A 10,976-nucleotide genomic window follows, 5' to 3' on the forward strand; every position below is an offset into this window, starting at 1 on the left:
CTTGAGATACACACAAAAATTTATCAGCTTTAAAATAGGTAAGAACAGCCCTCTGAGTCAGCGGCCAATAGACCTCACGTTGGGTTTTGATGCAGCCAGTGCATCGCTGATGACACGATGGCAAAGTGTGTGGGATGCAGCCGGAGCCCTGCTGGGCTGATGTCCTGGGGAAGGGCACAATGTACTACAGGAGCGGATGGTTATGGGGAGAAATGCTTAAAAAAAGGCAAAAAAACCCCACAACAACCCAAAAATAGAAAGAAGGTATCACCAGCATAGGTATTACTAGAAGGAGGTAACTGGTAGTGATTTCACATAGTATTAAGCTCTGTTAATCAAGATGTCTCCCAGTAAATAACATTATTGAAATGAACATTTGGCTTCATCCCAAGGATAGACATGCCTCGAACTGCTCTCTCCTTTGGTATTTATTGAGTAGAAAGTATTAGAGGGAGAGCTAGCAGTGACCCATGTATCCAAACCACTAGCATTTTCTGTTAGTGAAAGAATATCTGATTGTCCTTTCAAACCAGCTTTAAAGACTCCATTGTTTGGCGTGAGCCTTCAAAACATGGCAGATACTATGTCCCAGGGCTGGAGAGATGCCCATGGTGTTCTCCTTGGGTTTTGCAGAGATCAGGACTCCAAAATGCCCGGGAGCCTTTCGTCGCTCACGTCTCTCAAGAGAACGCCAGTAATACACCAAATTAATAACGGTGCACATCCCTCCTACAGCCAAGCTCGTCCCGATGCCAGCACTTGCATCTGCAACACAGTCGGGAGAAAATGGGAGGTACCACAGGGAGGAGGAGGAAGAAGAGGAAGAGGGGAGATCAGCCCTGGCCATGCCCCTGTATGGGATTTCCCCCAGCACTCTTCACCTGCTATTTCCTACTTCTCCACAAGATACCTGAGAAGGGAAGCAAGAAATAAGCCATGTTCCTCTGGCCACCCCTCCATCAAGCACAGGGTGCCCATGGCCTATTTTCCTTTTTCTTTTTTTCATACCAGGTGTCTCACTCAGTATATCCTGATCAATACAAAAGAGGGCAAAATTCACACATTGCAGCATGAGAAATATTCCAGTTGGTGTTGAAATTGATGCTCTTTCAGCACAGACTTTTGTTGCCATGCACGTGAGAAACTACTGGCTGCTAGTGTGTGTGTGTACATGTGGAGTAACACCACCTCCAGAGCCTGCTTCCTACTAGACTTTGAGCTTAAAATGGCTCAAAGTTTCTCCTATCTACGTGTGCCTCACGGTCAGCTGAAATGTTCTTATGAGGTTGGTCTCCAACCTTATCCTTGCAGCCAAAAGGAAATGCAGAGCTGGGCATAAGAGGCTGTTGAAACCACACGTCATGTTTGGGTTTGCTGTGTCATAATGATTTTATTCCGGTTGGGATAAAGTTTTCTGCAGCGGTTTTCCTATGGAGCTGATGGTAAAGTGCAAGGGCTTGGCTGATACTGAGCAAAAGGAAAGAACTGCAAGAGGAGGAACCTCCTGACAGAGAAAACATCTGTTAAAAATGCATTGTTTTTGTTGTTTTAAGTGTGTAAGCTTCATAAGCATCTCCTGCGGTTAAGAGGTAAAATAAGGGATGTGGAACGAGGCTTCAGACCTCAAGCCTTCAAGTGTTTTCCCTTTCTTTTGACTTTCTGCATTTTCCCTTTTTTAAATGTGGTATTAATAATGACGCCCCAGCCACATCCTCCTCTGCAGCAAAATGTGGGTGCCCTAGGTTCTCCAGCACCTCTCCACTACTAGGGCACAGAAACTCTCCTTTCTCTCCCAGATTCCCTCACTGGTAAGGTTCCTACCTGGCCAGGTAATCCTCATTCTCTAATTAATGTACCAAAATATACACCAGTTATCCCTGAAGATGTGCTCCCTCCTGCACCAGGTACCTGCCCGAAACCCTCAGCTCGTTGCTTTGAGATATAAACATCCTTTGGTTGCCACTGAGTGGATTCAGACTTCAACCAGTGCCTACCTCGAGGTGAAAAAAGATAACATGAGATTTTAACCAAAAAGAACATACTTGAAATTTAAAGTTATTCACTCTTGTAATGAAATACGAAGTATGGCCCGTGTCAGGATCATCTTTCATGGGAGAAAGTTAAGCTCTCAAGGTTAATGTTGTTTCTGAACAAAGTATAAATCAGGCTTTTTAGAGGCCTTTTTTTGTTGACTTACATCTTACACTTGCGAATTTTGATGGGGACTGGAGACCTTGTGTTTGCAAACCTGTGCAATTTTGGGCACTAGAATAACTGTTCTATCAACACTAGGAACAAAGCAAGCTCAGGGACTGTGTGTGAAACTCTTAACAACAACCCAAAAAATAAAGAGGCAGCCCATTTGGCACCGAGCTGCCCAAGGAAACCGCATGAACCCGAGGTGAAAGGCCTTTTCTTCTATTCCCAGGCTGCTAAACCATCTAGTTCTCCTCATTCATTACCCTGAGTTAAGCTTTGCAAGCTTACAGTAAACCCAGGAGAGCTCGGGTTTTGTACGAAGGAATTTCACATTAAGGATTCGCTTCCCCCGCCTCCAGCCTGTTCCCCTGAATCTTCAAACCGAACACCTGATATAAACCTAAAATCCTCATCTAGCCTCAAGTGCATTAATAGAAGCTTTGATTTTTTGAAAAAAAGAAAGAAAAAAAGAAAAAAAAAAAAGAGAAGAGAATTAGCTCCATAATCCTACTAGTTATACTTCTAACAATATTATTTTAAGACAATTAATTCATATTTTAAAATAATGAAATTACTAGCACAAGACACTAAACTTCTTTTAGTATATTAAATCGGGCAGATTGCTTCTCTCCTTCTAATTATGAATGTAGCAGTTACAAAAGAAACTGTCATTTTGATAGAGTAAAAGACAATCTGTCTGCCAAAAGTGTCCAACCATAATTCTAAAAAAAAAAAAAAAAAAAAAAAGTCATCTGCATCAAGAACACGCTACTTTGTTTGATGTACTGTCTTATTGGAAACCTAATTTGCTTTCAACCTCTGAGACAACACATAACATAAGTTTGTGTGACTAATTTTCTTGGAAATATGAGTAATTAGAATAAGGGACCATTTCCATCGCAGGAACGGATAGTTTGCAAAATTCAAAATAAATGCTTTAAGTTGCTTTCTTTTCCCTTTCAGGGGCGTATTATAAAAGGGAGGTTGGGCGGGGGGGGTGGCTTTCTGTGGCGTAACGTAAGCTCACATGTAAATTGTGAACTACTGCAAAGTACAGAGAGGTTTATTACCTGAGGTGAGCACTCCCAGAGCTCCTGGAGTATAAAAGCATTAGCCGTATGTTCTAACCGAGTCATAAAAATCAATAAACAGGAACCCCCCACCTGTGCTATGGCCCCAGTGTTAAGTTTTATACATGTAGTAATAGTGCATATCAATTTTCACCACCCTTCCTACGCTAGCTATTACAAGGCGTACAACCACCGGAGGGACTGCGAGAGCAGCACCATTCATCCCACGGAGTTGTCCAGATGCCAGCTCCATTGCATCATTGTCAATTTTATTCTATCTACAACTGGACAAGGCTGCGGCCCCAGCTCCTATCCACCCACTCAACCCCGCAACAATTGCAAACTCTGTTCGACTGGTTTAAAAGAGTTTACAAGCCAGCTGAAAGAAAACAGAACAGTTGCATATTAATGCACCCAACCCCTTGAAAGATCAACATAATGGAGCGGGAGAAACGTGTAACTGCAACCAATATGGGATCTTGTCCAGCTGCCACAGCCTGTGGATCAGTGACCGGGGTTTTTAAATAAATTCATGATAAGCATCAATATGCAGCTGCGCCAGGTTTCGGCTGCAACTAGTTGTGTTGCTACAGGCTTCTGAATTGCTCAGAGGTACCGAAAGAGCGGGTCATGGCAAAGCTAGTAGATGCTAAAAAAATAAAAAAAAAAAAAATCAAACAACGTGACAGATGAGGTAGCTCTGCCAGGTTGCAAAAATAACTACTAAATCACACTTATCTTATAATTAAAAAGAATGCCCTTGATAAGGCAGGGAAGAGTATGAGCAAAAACCTTTGCCATGTATTTTCCACTATTCATTAATCTATGGAAATAAGGGTGGCAGGTTTATTTAAGTACCAAGCAGACCAGGAAAGTTAGTCCCTTTTCATTTTCAAATCAGGACCAAAAAAAGAAACAAAAAAAAATCCCAAACTTGAGGAATATATAATTCTATAGACATCTTTAAAAGTATCAGGCTTTCTAATTACAGCCCAAAGATGACCACTGCAGACTTTAGCAAGTAATGAGAAGCATTTGAGGATGAAGGCTTTGATTCTGAAACTAGCATGACCCAAGTGTAGTCTCCCTTTATGAAAAAAGCTACAGTAGCTTCAGTTTTAATAGGCAAGAGGGGAAAAAAGAAAAAAAAAAACAAAACCAACCAACAGTACTTGACGATGACCCTTTCTCCCCTCCCCAACAAAAAGACAAGGAGTTTTATCTGCCTGAGGTTGCCTCTGATAGTGCTCATGGTCCGGAAGTACCACTCATGGGCACTTAAAGCAGCATCACTCAGAAGCATAAAAATAGAATAAAGTTGTACAGCAAATGAGAAATTATGATATAACTCAAGTGTTGTGACACGAACCCAGCAAAACAAATGCTCCAAACATTCCCTGCAACTGATAAAAATCTATCTGAAATTAGTAGTGCCATCAAGGTGTTGCTTAAGATGAAGTAGTGCCTTTAAAAGCCGTATCTACAGTAAGAGTCACGACAGCTTTGCAGTGAAACTAACCATTTTAGGCAATGGGAAGAAAGTAAGACCATTGTAGTTGTGAACAGCTGGCATACAATAGATAATTTAAGGGAAAGTGACCCTCATGTATAATTTTTAACTGAAGAACTGTCAAGCCCCATTAGTTCCAATAGGGCCTGGTAGTACCGAAGTAGGTTTATAGAGGCATTGTATGAGAAGAGTTTCCAACAGAGCATTGGAAAAAAAAAAAAAAAATCACTTTATGGGAACTTTTGTGGATTTTGAGTTAAATCTTTTTTTTTTTCTTTTTTAAATCTTAGCTGCTGTTTGACACAAGGGCATCTCCACCTTTCTGTTCAGAAGAGAACCCCCCAAAAATGGCAAAAAAAGTCTTTTGGAGCCACGTTCTGAGCCACATGCACTGATAATGCTGAGAATTTCTGAAAGACACCCATTAAATGTGGAAACCGTGCTGCTAAAACTACGTCACTTCCCTGGCTGGTGAATAAAAAGCCAAGTAAAAGAGCAAAGGAAGAAATCAGGGCTCCTTAAATGAGTGCAAATAATGAAGGGTAGAACATAAAAAGTGAGCAAGTTCAGTAAAATAAAGCTCCAGCACCATTTCTGCAGACATATTTTAGAGGCCAGCCCAACATTATAAACAATTGCTATAAAACCTGAAAGGTCCAGGTGTCGCTAAGTCATGTTTACTTTATGGCTTTCACTTTGCTATTTGGCAGTACTTCTAAGACCATACTGAATGATGTTGCCCTCAACTTAAAGTGCTATAACTTTCTTGCCCAGACTTAAAAGAGATACTGTAAAATTATTTAGCAAGTTCTTGTGCCATAAACAATACTGGGATGTAACCCCAGACCCCTCTCCTGTGTGTCTGTCAGCCTCCCTTTAAATGCTGCATTTTGATAGTGGATACCTGGTGGATCTTGGGTACCTACATGAGAATGGGGTGAAAAGGGAGAAGACCAGACATCTGCCTTCCGTCCTCTGAAGGGTTCAAGCTTCTAGCAACCTTGAGCCTCCTGGACACTTTAGGAGATAGTGGAAATGGGGACAAAAGCAGTGAATACAAGCAAATGTTTGGGCTTGCCTTGTTTCCTCCTGGACTTTTCCTTCCTTGGGGAAAAAAGCATGGCAGGAGGGTGCTGGCTTTGGGGTGAGTTATCTCCCTGTGCTGCTGGGAACCCACCATACTTTCCACCAGGACCAAGGGTGGGCGAGTGGCTGGCACAAAACCAGAGAATTCTCACAGCTGAGGTCAATATTGGGTTTAAAGTAAATGAGAATAACTGATTCTGGTCTTAATGAGTTGACTTAAGGCCTATATATTTAAAAAAATAAATACAGATTGTCATTTAAAGAAATGACAAGAGAAACATCCTTTTAAATCCAAGTCAAATAATATGACAATAAATCCAGGAGTTATAGGTACTGTAGATTGTCCTTTACTAGACACTATATTACATGTAGTCATTAGGCTGGCTATAAAAAGAAGGTTTAAATACTAATGTATTTTTTAATTTGTTTTATACCCTAAACAAGCAATCAATGTACATTAATAAACATAATTGTATTTTTGGCATTTGTCCATTCATTTGGTCTACCTTGTCAGCTCCGGCAAACACATCAGCAAAATTCAGTAACCACAATACACAAGAAGGAAACACCAATGAGGCCATCTCAAATATGCATAATGTATTGAATTACTTTGCTGCTCCACTATTGACAGCTTGAAACCTCCAAAGTTTGCCATAACTCTCCTCCTGTCCATCTTAAACAATGACTTTGACAGGTTTTTGTCCACAAATACTGCTTTCAAGTGCTGGTGCAAAGAACCTTTAACGAGGTGGTAAATATGTTTACCTTTGATAAGGTGAGCTGCTTGATAAGATAAGGTAGATGGCCACTTTTCAAAAGCAAACATGTACGGAGCTCGGGGCTCCCAACCCAGGAGCTGAGCTGGATTTGATCAGCGTAGGGAAACATCTACACACTCTGGAATAGCTTCCTGAAATCAATTTGTTCCTTTTCAGTTTTAATTATAAAATACCACTAGCTAGAGAGAGATTTATTCACTCAAGAGTGTGCAGTGTTGGAGATGGATGTGTAAAAGGTGCTCATCTCTGTAGTCTCATCAATTAGGCTATAGCTCTTGGTTTAACTAGGACACTGTGGGTATCTACCTCCTAGTGTGCCATGCCAAGCAATCCCCATCCAAGGGACCTCCTGTAAAGGGATAAGATCAAGAAATACCTTGGAGGAGGACATTCCTGATGGTCTAGTAAAGTTATTCTGAGTTTTAGTGACCAGAGAAATACATACCAAGAAAAAGCTTCAGTGGGGGCAATATCTGTGTTACAACCCTGTAATGGCTCCTGACATCTCTCCCAGGTCCTCTCTGTAGGTGACCCTACCAAAACATCTCCTGGTCCATTGGTTGTAGGCAAGAAGAAGGGAGGTAATGTGGGTAGCATCTGCACCACAGAAATTTCTTAAAGTGTTATTGGTCAGAGAAAAGGAAGGCAAAAATGTTACAAGAAGAGCAGAAGCTGAAAAGTCCAAAGTGGTAATTCCACTAAAGGCTGTAACGCGTTAGAAAATTTATGAAAACATGAATAAAAGGTAACTTATTTGGTGTCAGCCTTACATATTTATAGTTTAAAAATTAGTCAAAGTTTATGTCCCGAGGTTGCACCTACAGGAAGCCAGATGTGTGCCTTCTGCATGTGACCTAAGACAGGCCTGAAGCAACAACTAGATAATTTCTCGCTCATACTCCACACCGTCGATCGCGGCGGCTTTCTGAGGTGAGAGAATCTGACAGCACTAACTCTCCAGGGCAGAACTTTCCAGTCAAGTGGATCAACGGACTGAAAATCTCTTATGAATAGTCATTAGGCCTTCATTACAAACCCCTCACAACCCAGTTCTCTTTTCGCAACCAAATGCCTTTTGTCATCTTCACAAGGTGCATCATTTAATTACCAATTGATTTCTTTATATATGACAACATGTCAGATAGCAAAATACAGTGTATCTCCCTTAGGGGGAGAAGTCTGTTAACTATCAGTATGCCAGATTACTGAATTTAGCTGGAAGACAGCTATTCCCTCTACTGCGCCTTTATTTTAACTCGCTTTCCAGTTTTCCAGAGAAGCAACGCTCAGAAGAGGCAAAGACAAGGAGCACGGCAAAGAGGAAATTTTGGTAAATTATTTTTCTTCCCCCCCCCACCCCGGGTTCTGTCAAAAAATTAAAGCTGCCTTCCAACATTTCTCACCCTCTTTTTTGGCACCCCCCCCACCCATGCACGCACACATGTACGTTGGCATCCGCGGCTATAGGCACACACAGCACCGGGCTAAAACACGTCAAACAATTGTTCTCATTATACCAGGAATTTACCCAGCTTCTGACTTCGCTAGCATTCTGAATCTTCCCCTTCACAACTGCAGCCTGATAATCAAGCCAGTACTGTATTAATAAGCTGAATAATAAGGGAATTTCAGAAATGTACAGGACTATTATACCGTAACAATAAAACCTCAAACTGAGTAAACCAGAGCAGTGCTGAAGGTAGGCGTTGGAAAATAATGAAACCAGTGTTGCAGTAATGCACTCCATTGTATGGCAGTGTAAATGCCTGCTTCTTTCATACACAGAAGCTACATTACACGAGTCCGAAATGTTCTCAGAGCATCACTGTGCCTGGTTGTGATAGAACCTGGCACCAGCAAGCACTGAAAGCTGACATTATACTGTAGGATGTGCTGCAGGTGTGCAGGCCTGCGAACGTGCTCTAATTACATATTTTCCTGCAGAGCAACAATTAAGGTCGCCAAAATAATTGCCAGTTTCTTAATCCCTCTCTAACAAGACTGACATAAGGAATGGTTTATTTTTCTCTGGTTATTTTGAAAGTGCTCCTCAAGATTTTGGTTTTTCTAGCATGCCGCATAAAACTAATCCTTACGTTCAAATGTGTGATTATACCCATTGTTGCTGCTGGGATGGGGTTGTTTTTTTTTTTTTTTAAGCCCAAACCTTTTCTGAATTCAAGTACAACTAAAATAATGAAGAAATGCTGATTGTATAACCTGGCATGCTGTTTCAACATTTCCCCTGCAACGAAGGTACTTATTTTCTCTTTCTGTGTACATTTGATCTGTGTTTTGGGGCTCTTTTCCAGGACCACAAGCTCCAGGCCAGTGCTCAGACTCTGGCACAGTGGCATTAGGGCTGCACTATTCCAGTCGAGCAGTTCGAGAACCAGAGAGTCCTGTCTGTGTCTGGGTTTCAATAAAGAATCACCTTTATTTTCATTACAACTGGCCTTATCTGCTGTGGGAGACGTTACAGAGACTTCTTTCTCAGCGCATAAAGCACTTGACTTCAAACAATCGAAACAATTGTAGTACATGAGACAGAAAGGAGATGTCTAGTGCATCCATTTGCAAAGCTGATGCATTTAACAGCAACCATTCTATATTGTAGTTATATATAGCTCCCTTGAAGACCTTGGGAATAGTGGCCAATGTGAGTCAAGCTCAGAGCTGGCATCAACGGCCACAAGTCAATTGATTTTCATCGGGAAGCACCAAATGATACCAGCCAGGAACTCTCCATCACTCTCTTCCAACACTTAAATAAAAGAAAAACTGTCAGAGAAAGCCATGGTCTCAGCCTCCACACAGAGACCTTCTCATCTTTTAACACCTTTAAGTTTTAAGCTTGGCTCAAGCCTTGGCTCAAGGCTTGACTGAAGAGGTTGTTTGAAACACCTAACCTGGAAGCCATTGAAGTGACTTTTGCAGGACCTGGGTCAGACCCATTCAGTGTTTCTGAATAAAGGCTCTAAAAGTTACTTTATACAGGAGCACAAGGACTTTTGTGTTCAGTCATGTTAAGACAAATCTCCACTTTTCAGTTAAGCCAAAGGTTAATAGTCTGTTCTGGATTATATTTTTAAATAGTTGAATTTCTTTCCAACATTCTGGCAGAGCCTGCTGTCCCTGCTCTACCTATATGCAGCTCCTACTGATGTCAGGATGAGTATTGCTTATGTCAGGCTTAAATTTATCTGAGCAACACCAAAGATCAAACAAAAAATGCCACACAGCACCAGTCAAAGGATGTCCAGCGGTATGCCAGACAGATTGGCTTGACGTGCAAAATCATATTCAAACATCTAAGAACATTAGCATTAACGAAGCAGGCAAGACACCCGTTGATAATCGTTGGCAATCTGAAAACTTTGCTCTGAGGATATTAAAAGTAAACTGTTATCCACCGATTGCCAGTTTTAATCCCACTGATAGAAGCTGCCACAACCCATCAGCATTAAATATATAACAAGGGGGGGTATGAATATAAACTTCTGCTTGGGAGCGTAGGGAGATGTCCACCTTTGCAAAGTGCATTACACGTCCACAGACTTCAGAAGTGATACTAATATCACAGACTCCTACTAAGTTACTAGTTTTACTGCTAACTCCACTACTCACTTTCTAAATTAATCCCTTTTTCCTACACTTCTCTTGCAGTTTTTCTTCAGCACAGATGCACTAATCAGTTGCTTAGACACTTGTCCTCATAAAGCTGTTCACATCTTGCTATGCTTCACCTGCAAAAGCCACTACAGCGATACTCTGATACAGGAAAATGTATTTTCCCTCATTATACTTATTACTTTGAAATGGTCATTGATTTACTCTGCAAGTGAGGAAACAAAGGAAATTTAAACTTTAATGGATATTAAATTATTTGCAAATGAATCGTTTTCTCTTCTTAAAAGGGACAAATATATTTTGTTCGCTTGAAACCTACTTAGAAATGCTGCGTGGGAATGATAAAACTCAAAGCTAAGGGTCATCCACAACCAGCTTAAAATTTTCAAAACTGGTGATTCCATTAAGACTCTGTATGAGAGCACACGGTGTGGTTCTCCAAGGACTGAATGTCACAGAACTTAACCCACGTAACTTGCAGGCACTGAATCTGTAGCCTCCAGCATCTTCTCCACAACTAGGAGATGTTGATGTAGGCATCTGACTGGGGATCCAGGTTGGAAAAGACTGGCTTTAATGGGTCTGTAGCCTACACGGACTGTGGTCACTGGGAAAACTCACAGCAAAAAGCAAATCAGAGCCAAATCATGTCCCTGAAAGAGGGCCAAGTCTCGTCGGTTTTACTCACATGAGCAGGGGCAG

The sequence above is a fragment of the Antrostomus carolinensis genome, unplaced genomic scaffold (genome assembly GCF_000700745.2).
Source record: "Antrostomus carolinensis isolate BGI_N321 unplaced genomic scaffold, ASM70074v2 scaffold20356, whole genome shotgun sequence".
Lineage (NCBI taxonomy): Eukaryota > Metazoa > Chordata > Aves > Caprimulgiformes > Caprimulgidae > Antrostomus > Antrostomus carolinensis.